This window comes from Quercus lobata, chromosome 3, assembly GCF_001633185.2.
Source record: "Quercus lobata isolate SW786 chromosome 3, ValleyOak3.0 Primary Assembly, whole genome shotgun sequence".
Taxonomy (NCBI): domain Eukaryota; kingdom Viridiplantae; phylum Streptophyta; class Magnoliopsida; order Fagales; family Fagaceae; genus Quercus; species Quercus lobata.
In genome coordinates, this window is record NC_044906.1 from 67,009,260 (window position 1) to 67,018,405 (window position 9,146).

The following is a 9,146-nucleotide window of genomic DNA, read 5'->3' on the forward strand; positions in this document are numbered from 1 at the left end:
TCGTGTAGGGCAGAGATAAGAGGATGTGTAGTATAAATTAGAATGTAAACCCCAAGGGAAGGGGGGGAAGAAAGAATCAAAGAACATCGTAACAATCAAACTTGCACTTGTGACTTGTTTAACTAATTGGAACAAGAAATTACCTCCTCGGACGTTGAGTATATTCATTTCAGTGTCTTCTGTGCTTGTTGGACCATCTTCTAACTCCAAATTAGCCGTTGTCCAATCCATTAGGCTTAGTTCTTTGACCCACTCTCTACAAATTTATTGTATTGGGCTCATTAGACTAACCTCCCTTATCCTTTAGGCTTGGTCTTCAAAATTGTGTCCCTACAATTAGCGCCATCTCTGGGAAGAACTTGTGCATCAGTGAGTGCAATGGTTAAACATGGTGGGATCAGGTCCACACCAAGCAGAGTCTGCAAGTTCTCAACGGCAGGACGATTTTCTTAACCTTGAATGGGAAAGAGATTGGGAGAGATATCAAAAGGGTAATGTGCATAATACCCATACAAGTAGAAGCTATTCTCAAGTGGGAAGTCACATGTCTCAAAAGCAAGACAGTAATAAAGCCATGCAGCGGGAGATTAATGATTTAAAAAAGAAGCTACGTCGTGCGCAACGGGAGTGATCCCCTTCCAGTTCTAATATGTCCTCTAATGATGAACGGGACAATAATTATAGGCAAATGTCAAGAACTCCGTCAAGTGAAACACTTTCTTATGAAGAAGAGCACCACCATAAATGCAGACACAAAAGCCCGTCTAGTAAAGGCCTAGGAAACGACGCCATGAGCAAGGCTTTGAATCAGATCTCTAAGTCACCCTTCACACGCAAGATAGAAGGGGCTAAGCACCCTCGGCGATTCCATCAACCTACGTTCACCATTTACAATGGTCAAACGGACCCTATAGAACATGTGAGCTAGTTTAATCAAAGGATGACCATCCATTTCAAAAACGAGGCTTTAATGTGCAAGTTCTTCTCGTCCAGCTTGGGACTAGTGGCGATGAGATGGTTTGATGGTCTGAGGCCAAATTCTATAGGTTCCTTTAAGCAACTCACCCAAGCATTTGGCTCTCGCTTCATCACGTGTAACAAGGTTCCTCGGCCTTTGGATTCTCTACTGTCTTTGTCTATACAAGAGGGGGAGACTCTGAAATCGTACTCGGACTGATACTGGGAGATGTTCAACGAAATAGATGGCAACTTTGATGACGTAGCCATCAGCACTTATAAGGTCGGCCTCCCAGCCAAGCACGATTTGAGGAAATCTTTGACTGGCAAGCCTGTTACCAGCGTACGCAAACTCATGGACCGAATTGACAAATATAAAAGGGCCGAGGAAGACCAGCAACAGGGGAAAGGAAAGGCTAAGGTTATCCCTTGGGAAAGGAGAGATTTCAGGTCGGACCGGTACAATAATAACCGACCGAGGAGAGACTTTGCAGGGCAGTTCAAATCTGTCGATGCACAGGCAGTTAATGTTGTGTTCCGAGAGCCAGTACACCAGATTCTGGAGAAAATCAAGAACGAGTCATTCTTCAATGGCCAAATAAGATGGTAGAAGACCCCATGAGACGCAATCAGAACCTATATTGCCAATACCACCAGGAACCGGGGCACACCACAGAGGACTATAGGAACTTATGGAATCACTTGGACCAACTGGTCCGAGAAGAAAAATTAAAGCACCTCTTGCGTCATTCCAGTGGTCAATTGGGCCAGGCGAATCCAGAGCATCAGAGAGACACTTCCTTAAAACCTTCTATAGGCACGATAAATGTCATTTATGTTGCTCCGCGAAGGATCGGTTCTTGTCCCTCCAGAGTGATGTCTGTGGCTCGGCTATCCACTGAGGACAACAATTTAGAGTCAAAAAGAGCCAAGAAAGAAGCCCCATTGGTGCTGGGCTTCTCAGACGAAGATAAAATCGGAACCATCTAGCCCAATGACGATGCTCTGATTGTCACACTCAAGATAGGGGGATATGATGTGAAGAGAGTACTGGTAGATCAGGGCAGTGCTGTGGAGATAATGTACCCCGACCTGTACAAGGGGCTGAATTTAAAACTCGAGGACCTAACGGCGTACGATTCCCCTCTAGAAAGTTTCAAGGGAAAGACTGTTACTTCAAGAGGCCAAATTAGACTGCCTATACAAACCAGTTCGGACGTGGTGGAAGTGGATTTCATTGTGGTGGATGCTTATTCACCCTACACAGCTATTGTGGCTAGACCTTGGCCTCATGCCTTAGAAGCTGTCTCTTCTACCTTGCACTAGAAGGTGAAATATCCGTTGGAGGGCCAAGTTAAAGAGATTGTGGGGAATCAATCCATGGCTAGGCAGTGTATGGTGGCTGCCATCTTACACCGACCCAATGTTGAGTCCTCGACCTTTGCTAAAAGGGGCTTATGGCAATCAAAAACTTCAGTATTGCCCGATAATGGATCAATCGAGGAAGCAAAGTGCGAAAATCTAGAAAAGATTGTTGTTGGTAATAATCCGGAGAAGTTCTTTCAAGTCGGCTCCGAGCTACCTCCCCAAGAGAGAGAAGAGCTAATCGAGTTTCTTAGAGAAAATGTGGACGTATTTGCGTGGGACGCTTACGAGGCCCCTGGGATTGACCCTAACTTCATCTGTCATCATCTAAATGTTAACTCATCCATTACTCCCAAAAAGCAACTACCTCAGTGCCTATCCAAGGAGCACACCGACGCTGTTAGGGACGAGGTGATGAAGCTTAAGCTAGCAGGGACTATCAAGGAGGTTTTTTACCCAGAATGGTTAGCTAATACTATGGTGGTAAAGAAGAAGAACAGAAAGTGGCGAGTCTGTGTAGACTTCACGGATCTGAATAAAACTTGCCCAAAAGATCCTTTCCCTATATCTCGGATAGATCGATTGGTAGATGCAACCACGAGCCATCCTCAGATGAGCTTCTTAGATGCCTTTCAAGGATATCATCAGATACCACTAGCCCTAAACGACCAGGAAAAGACAACTTTTGTCACTTCCATTGGAAACTACCATTACAAGGTGATGCCTTTTGGTTTGAAAAACGCATGGTCTACCTATCAGAGGATGATGACCATAATGTTCGAGCCGCAGTTGGGTAAGAGCATTAAAGTCTATATAGATGACATGGTGGTGAAGAGTAAGGTAGTGTCCGAGCATGTGAGAGACCTCGGAGATATCTTTGAAATTTTGAGGAAATACAAGTTGCGCCTCAACGCTTCCAAGTGTTCATTTGGGATAGGAGTAGGCAAATTCTTGGCTATATGGTAACCCACAGGGGAATTGAGGTTAGTCCCGATCAAATCAGAGCTGTCAACAGTCTACAACCACCTCGAAATCCCAAAGAGGTCCAAAAGCTTACCAGAATGATTGCTGCCTTGAACCATTTTATTTATCGGTCAGTAGATAGGTGCAGACCCTTTTTCCTCCTAATGAATAAATGGAAAAGATTTGAGTGGACTAAGGAGTGCGCTTTGGCCTTCCAACAACTTAAAGAATATCTATCTCAGCCACCGATCATGTCCAGTCCTGAGGTCGATGAAGTCTTGTTTGCTTATATCGCTGTGGCCCTTCATGTAGTAAGCCTAGTGTTAATACAAGTGGATAGTGGCACACAACGACCAGTTCATTACGTGAACAAATCATTGCATGAAGCCAAGATCCGTTATTTACCACTAGAGAAGGCCATCTTAGCGATTGTTCATGCTACACGAAAGTTTCCTCATTACTTCCAGGCACATACAGTTATCGTTCTAACCCAGCTTCTGCTCAGATCCATACTTCAGAGTGTTGATTATAGGGGGAGAATTGTTAAGTGGGGTGCGATTCTGGGGGCTTTTGACATCAAGTACATGTCTCGTACCTCCGTCAAGGGCTAGGTCCTTGCAGATTTGATGGCTGAATTCGCTGAACTCTCGTTAGAAGAAGTAGCAGAGACACAAGACATGGATGGAAAATCAGTGCCATAGGGCCTACATGCTGGAAAGTATATGTTGATGGTGCAACGAACCAAAGGAGCTCCGGAGTAGGGCTAGTTCTGGTTTCTCCTAAAAGGATTACCATCGAAAAGTCACTAAGACTGGGCTTCTCAGCCACTATGCTCTCTCTCTTCGATACCACTCCGTTTGGTTTAGAAAAGTATAGGATAAAATTCGAATCGTTTTATTAGGTTTGAATTGAAATTTTTAGTAATCAAAAGGAGGATTGATTGTAATATAAAACACAAATAACATAGTTTATTTTATATAATCGGTTTGTAATTTTGTTAATTTAGAAAGGGTAATTTGAAGAATTCATTTGGTCAATAATTTATCTACTCTACTCTCCCTCCAGATCTCTCCAATTTGGGAGAATTAAAAATAAGAGGTTAGAGGTAGTTGAAACCCCTCCCCCTCCTTCCTTAAAAAACTTCCAAACAAGGTGTTGATGATCATTTTGGGAAGCCCAATAGAAAGAAAAAGCCCAGCAACATGGGCAAAAAAGAGTTAGTAAGTGGATAAAAAAACCATTAAGCCTAAGCAGCAAGAATAATGGATCGCAGACCCACAGAATAAACAAATGGGTCTTGAGGAAGAACACGGGCCTAAAGGAGCCCAGAAAGAGAGAAGTAGCAAACTTATAGACAATATGTGATGTAGAAAAGTGAGAATGAGCCACAACAGGCTCGAAGTAATGAAAGTAAAGAAAGTAAAGGGTGATGGAAAGTCCATTAGTCCCAAGGATGAAGGATAAAGTAATTGGGTCAGGGAAATCCAAAGGAGTTAGTAAAAGCTCATGAGAACACAAAACTAGAAAGGGCCGAGAATGCCAAAGGAAAGTAAATGGGCCAAGGATGCCCAAAAGGAAAATGGAACACAAGAGCCCACAAGCAACGTAACCAAGAAGCCCAAATGACTATACTGAGTTATTAAGAGAAGAATAAGCAACAAGCCCAAAGAGGCCCAGCAGGCTTGAGTCAAATAACATCATAGTAGGAATAGCAGAGCAGTACGGTAGGAAATACAAAGATTGCAAAAAAGAGTAAGAGAATGGGCTGAAGGAGGAAAAGCCCACAATCAAGCAAAAGCCTAGCCCTCGAAGGGAGTAGACCCTAAAGAATGAGAGGCCAGAAAATGGCTCACGCCATAAGAAACCAAGGATGGGTGGCAGAATGTGCAGACAAGCCTCCAAACCATAGCAAACGCATGAGCAGCAGGCAAATTTTAGATATACATGGAAGTGAAGCACACACAAAGCCTAGACATCACCAGCCTGTACTTGGCCAATACAAGAGGTAGTGAGGTCATGGGTCAAAGGTAAGAAGGCATGGTTTGGTGGTGGGGAAAGGGGAAAACCTATTTTGGGGTTTCTACTTAGACTCTTTTGGGGGAAATGTCTTGCTAGGATGACATACCACCCAAAGGAAGCAAGGATGAGTTAGGACCACTAGGTGCATGTCATGAGGGATAGGAAGAGAGAGAGAGCATCCACACCATAGCAGATAAGAGTGCAATGGCAAGCAAACAAACAAAATAATCTTCTTTGTCTGGTGGCACAGCCAGCACAGGTAAGTGGTGGTAGCTGAGCGACTGGCAAATCAGTAAATGGTCGGTAAGGACACCCAGACCAAAAAAAGGTTGTTAAAGGCTAAAATAGTAAAATCCGGTTACGGCAGGCACTATATAAAGGACCATTACCGTACACAGTAGAAAAATGATCACAATCACGGTAATAGTAGTCTCTAGGAGAAAGTCATAACATAAGAGTGAGCATTGAGAAAGGAAGAGAGAAAAACAAAGGAAAAAACAGAGAGTTTAGAATGATAGGCATGCACCAATAGGTTGGTCTCCTCTCTCCCTCTAAAGCCCTGCTCTCTATCAAAGACAACGGATCCTCATTGGACATAAACCATCCAGGCCCATTCCCTCAAAGCAATTAATTTCTTCCCCTGGAGAGATTATTCGCATTGAAGAAGTGGTTTCCCTTCTTGGTGTCAGTTCCGTAGCATTACTAGGCATGGCAAACTGATTTTCCCCTCTTTGATTCAAACAAGCCTATTATTATTATTCCCCCATTTATTTCTTTACTTTTTGTTTACGGGGTGTTTTTGTCACTCCCCATAGTGGCTTTGCTTGCCATGGGTATGTGATCAAAGTCTAGCAAACGGGGCGTAGTTCGTGCACAAGCCGGACCAAGGTGGGTTGCAATTGGACCGGTCTCAACTCCTTTATCCAGAAAACTTGGGTCTAGTGCAACAGGAGGAAGCCCAGCCCAGTATTACAAAAAGGCCCACTACAAAAGGTAATTGAATTACTCTCCCTCCCTCTACTCTACCCCCCCTCCTTTTTTAAACTTCCAAACAGACCATTAATTGAATTTTAAATAGATAATAACAAGTGGTAGTGAATTTTAATCTCCACCTTTTATTTAGTTGGTGGGTAATGTGGTAGTTTCTCTTTAAAATAAAAGGAGATTTCTGTTAAAAAATACTAGAGGTAAGCCAAACCCCTTTTTCATTTTCTTTTTGGACAAAATTTAGTTATAAAATTAGTTGTACCCTTAGCTACAACCTTACTCAATAAAATAAACATTATTACATATTTTGATAATCTAACCATTGAATTGCATGTTCTTTACACTCTTAATACACATGTTAAATTTTATATCAATCGGATATTATATACTATATGATCTATAAGCTTATATTTTATGCATAATTTTAAACTACAAAAACTAGCAATTTAAATAATTTATTGATGACATAGCTATTAATCTTTAATTTTCTAGAAATTTTGCAAGTATGGAGGATATAAGAAGAAGATGTAATCCAATAGTGGAATTCTCAAAATTCATTTTTAATGAAAAGATATTGAGTAAGGCTATAACCTTAGACTACAACCAATTTTGTAACTACACTTTGTCATTTCTTTCTCCTTACATTTCCCTTATTAATTTTATTTTCCTCCCTCTTTCTTCTCTAGTCTCTAGACTCTCTACCCCAACAATGTGACTCCACACAATATATGATTACATTAAAAAAAGAAATAGAACATTTTTGGCTTTTGAACAAGTTTATTCACACAACCTTCTATTATTATTATTTTTCCCTCTCCTTAGCACCTTCGTAAATTTTTTGCTAGTGTTTATTTGGGTATTTTGTAGTTTCCGTCTTTATCAAAATACACAGTTTTTAGTAGGTTTTTTTATTTTTTATTTTTTATTTTTTTATTATGTTAAATATGTGACCAAAAAAAAAAAAAAACTAACTCTGAGAATTTTTTTTTATTTTAAATTTATGACAGAAAAAAACAAAAAGCTATCCGTCTTATACACAAAAGGCTATCCATCAGAGTTTCTGTTTAGATCAGAAGAAAATAAAATAAAGTGAAAAGAATATGACCCTTGCCGACATTACAATACAGACCTCAAATTTTGTTGTTATGTGAAGCTTTGACATGAACTTCAAACGTTCTGTCTTGTTCTTGTCTTTAAGATTGACCAAGGCCAAGCACAGAGGGTGACCAGATACCTAACCAAGCACTATGTACCTCACTTCTGTCTCAATGCAAAAAACAAAGACACAAACGTGACACCTATTTGACGTGTACCTCAGCTTAAACCAAGCCCTTCCATCTGCTGTTTTCTGTTTTCATTATCTTTCTTTCTAACCCCCTTTTTTTTGGGGGCCAAAATACAAAACACCCTTGACATTTGGGTAAGTTACAAAAACATTTTCAGAGATTTCAATTATCTCTTATAAATTTTTGAGAATTTTATATTTGTCAAATAGACTTATGAAATTAAGGCTATGTTTGTTTCGGATGTAAATGAAATTGGGAAAATATTTTACACCCAGATGCGTGTTTGGGTGTGCATGTAAAATAAAGTCAAACTGAAAATCTTAGACTTTGATCGTAAAATAAGCCATTTGACTCAGAAAATCATTTACACATCTCATTTACCTTCAAATGATTTTTCGGACTGACACTCGAAGAGAGAGAGAGAGATACAAGCACACAACTTCGGCAACAAACCACCACCCCAACCCCGGATTGCACCGCCGAGATCACACCCCAGATCGCATTGTCGAGATCGCGCCACTGCCGCCCTTTAGATCGAACTCTTGTCGTCTCAATCTCATCGCCGCTTGAAGCCTGCTGCCACTTGACCGGTCTCGTCGTCCATGACCCACCCATGACCAATCTCTCTCTTTCTCGATCTACCTCTCTCTTTCTCTCAATTTTCGATCACTCTCTCTTCCTCCCTCTCTTAGTTTGATCGAATTCTTTAGTTTAACGAATGGTTTTGTTTTGATTTTTGTTTCTTTAAGTTTATTTATTGAAATTTTCTATTATAAAATTTGTTTGAAAGTTGAGAAAATGCTGAAAAAATGTGAGAAACTAGTAGAAAAATAGCATTTTTAGAATGCAACCAAACACCTGAAAACATATTCCAAAACAATTTTCATAATGCAGCCAAACACTTGAAAATATTTTTCTTTCCCAAAAATATATTTCACCTGAAAATATTTTACATGTTGTCAAACACAGCCTAACTTCCGTTAGTTCTTAAGAACAATTTTTTTTTTTTGACTATCACGTAATTATATTAAGAAGACTTGCTAAGTGATTTGTGACACTGGTCGCACGACTTTTCTGTTCATAAGAGTTAACGGATATTACTCCTAATGATTAATTTGACAGATGTGGAAACTTTAAAGAATTATAAGAAAGAATTGAAACTTCTAAGTGTGTTTTTGCATCTGACCAAAACCTCATGAGGTATTTTTTCAGGTAGACGTTATTTTTTAAATAAAATGACGTCATGTACTAATTATTGATAAAACTAAAAAAATGGTAATCCATAAAGACATAAGGCAAAAGACAAAAGCAGGAATTCTGTTTTGCATAGTATTTCTTATGAAAACTAGGGTCCAAGGAAGTGGGCAATGCAACAGTCTTAGTTTTGGACTGTAAAATGTACCTTAACTGTTCTGGAAAGCGAGCTGTTTGTGTTTGAGGATTCCTTGTTGTAAGTTGTAACGTTTCTCTTATAGTAATGAAATGCTCCTTGTTTTAGGTGGAGGAAAAGAAAAAAAAAAAAAAAAAAAACACCAGGAATCCAAATAAGGAAAAAAATAATTAAAAATT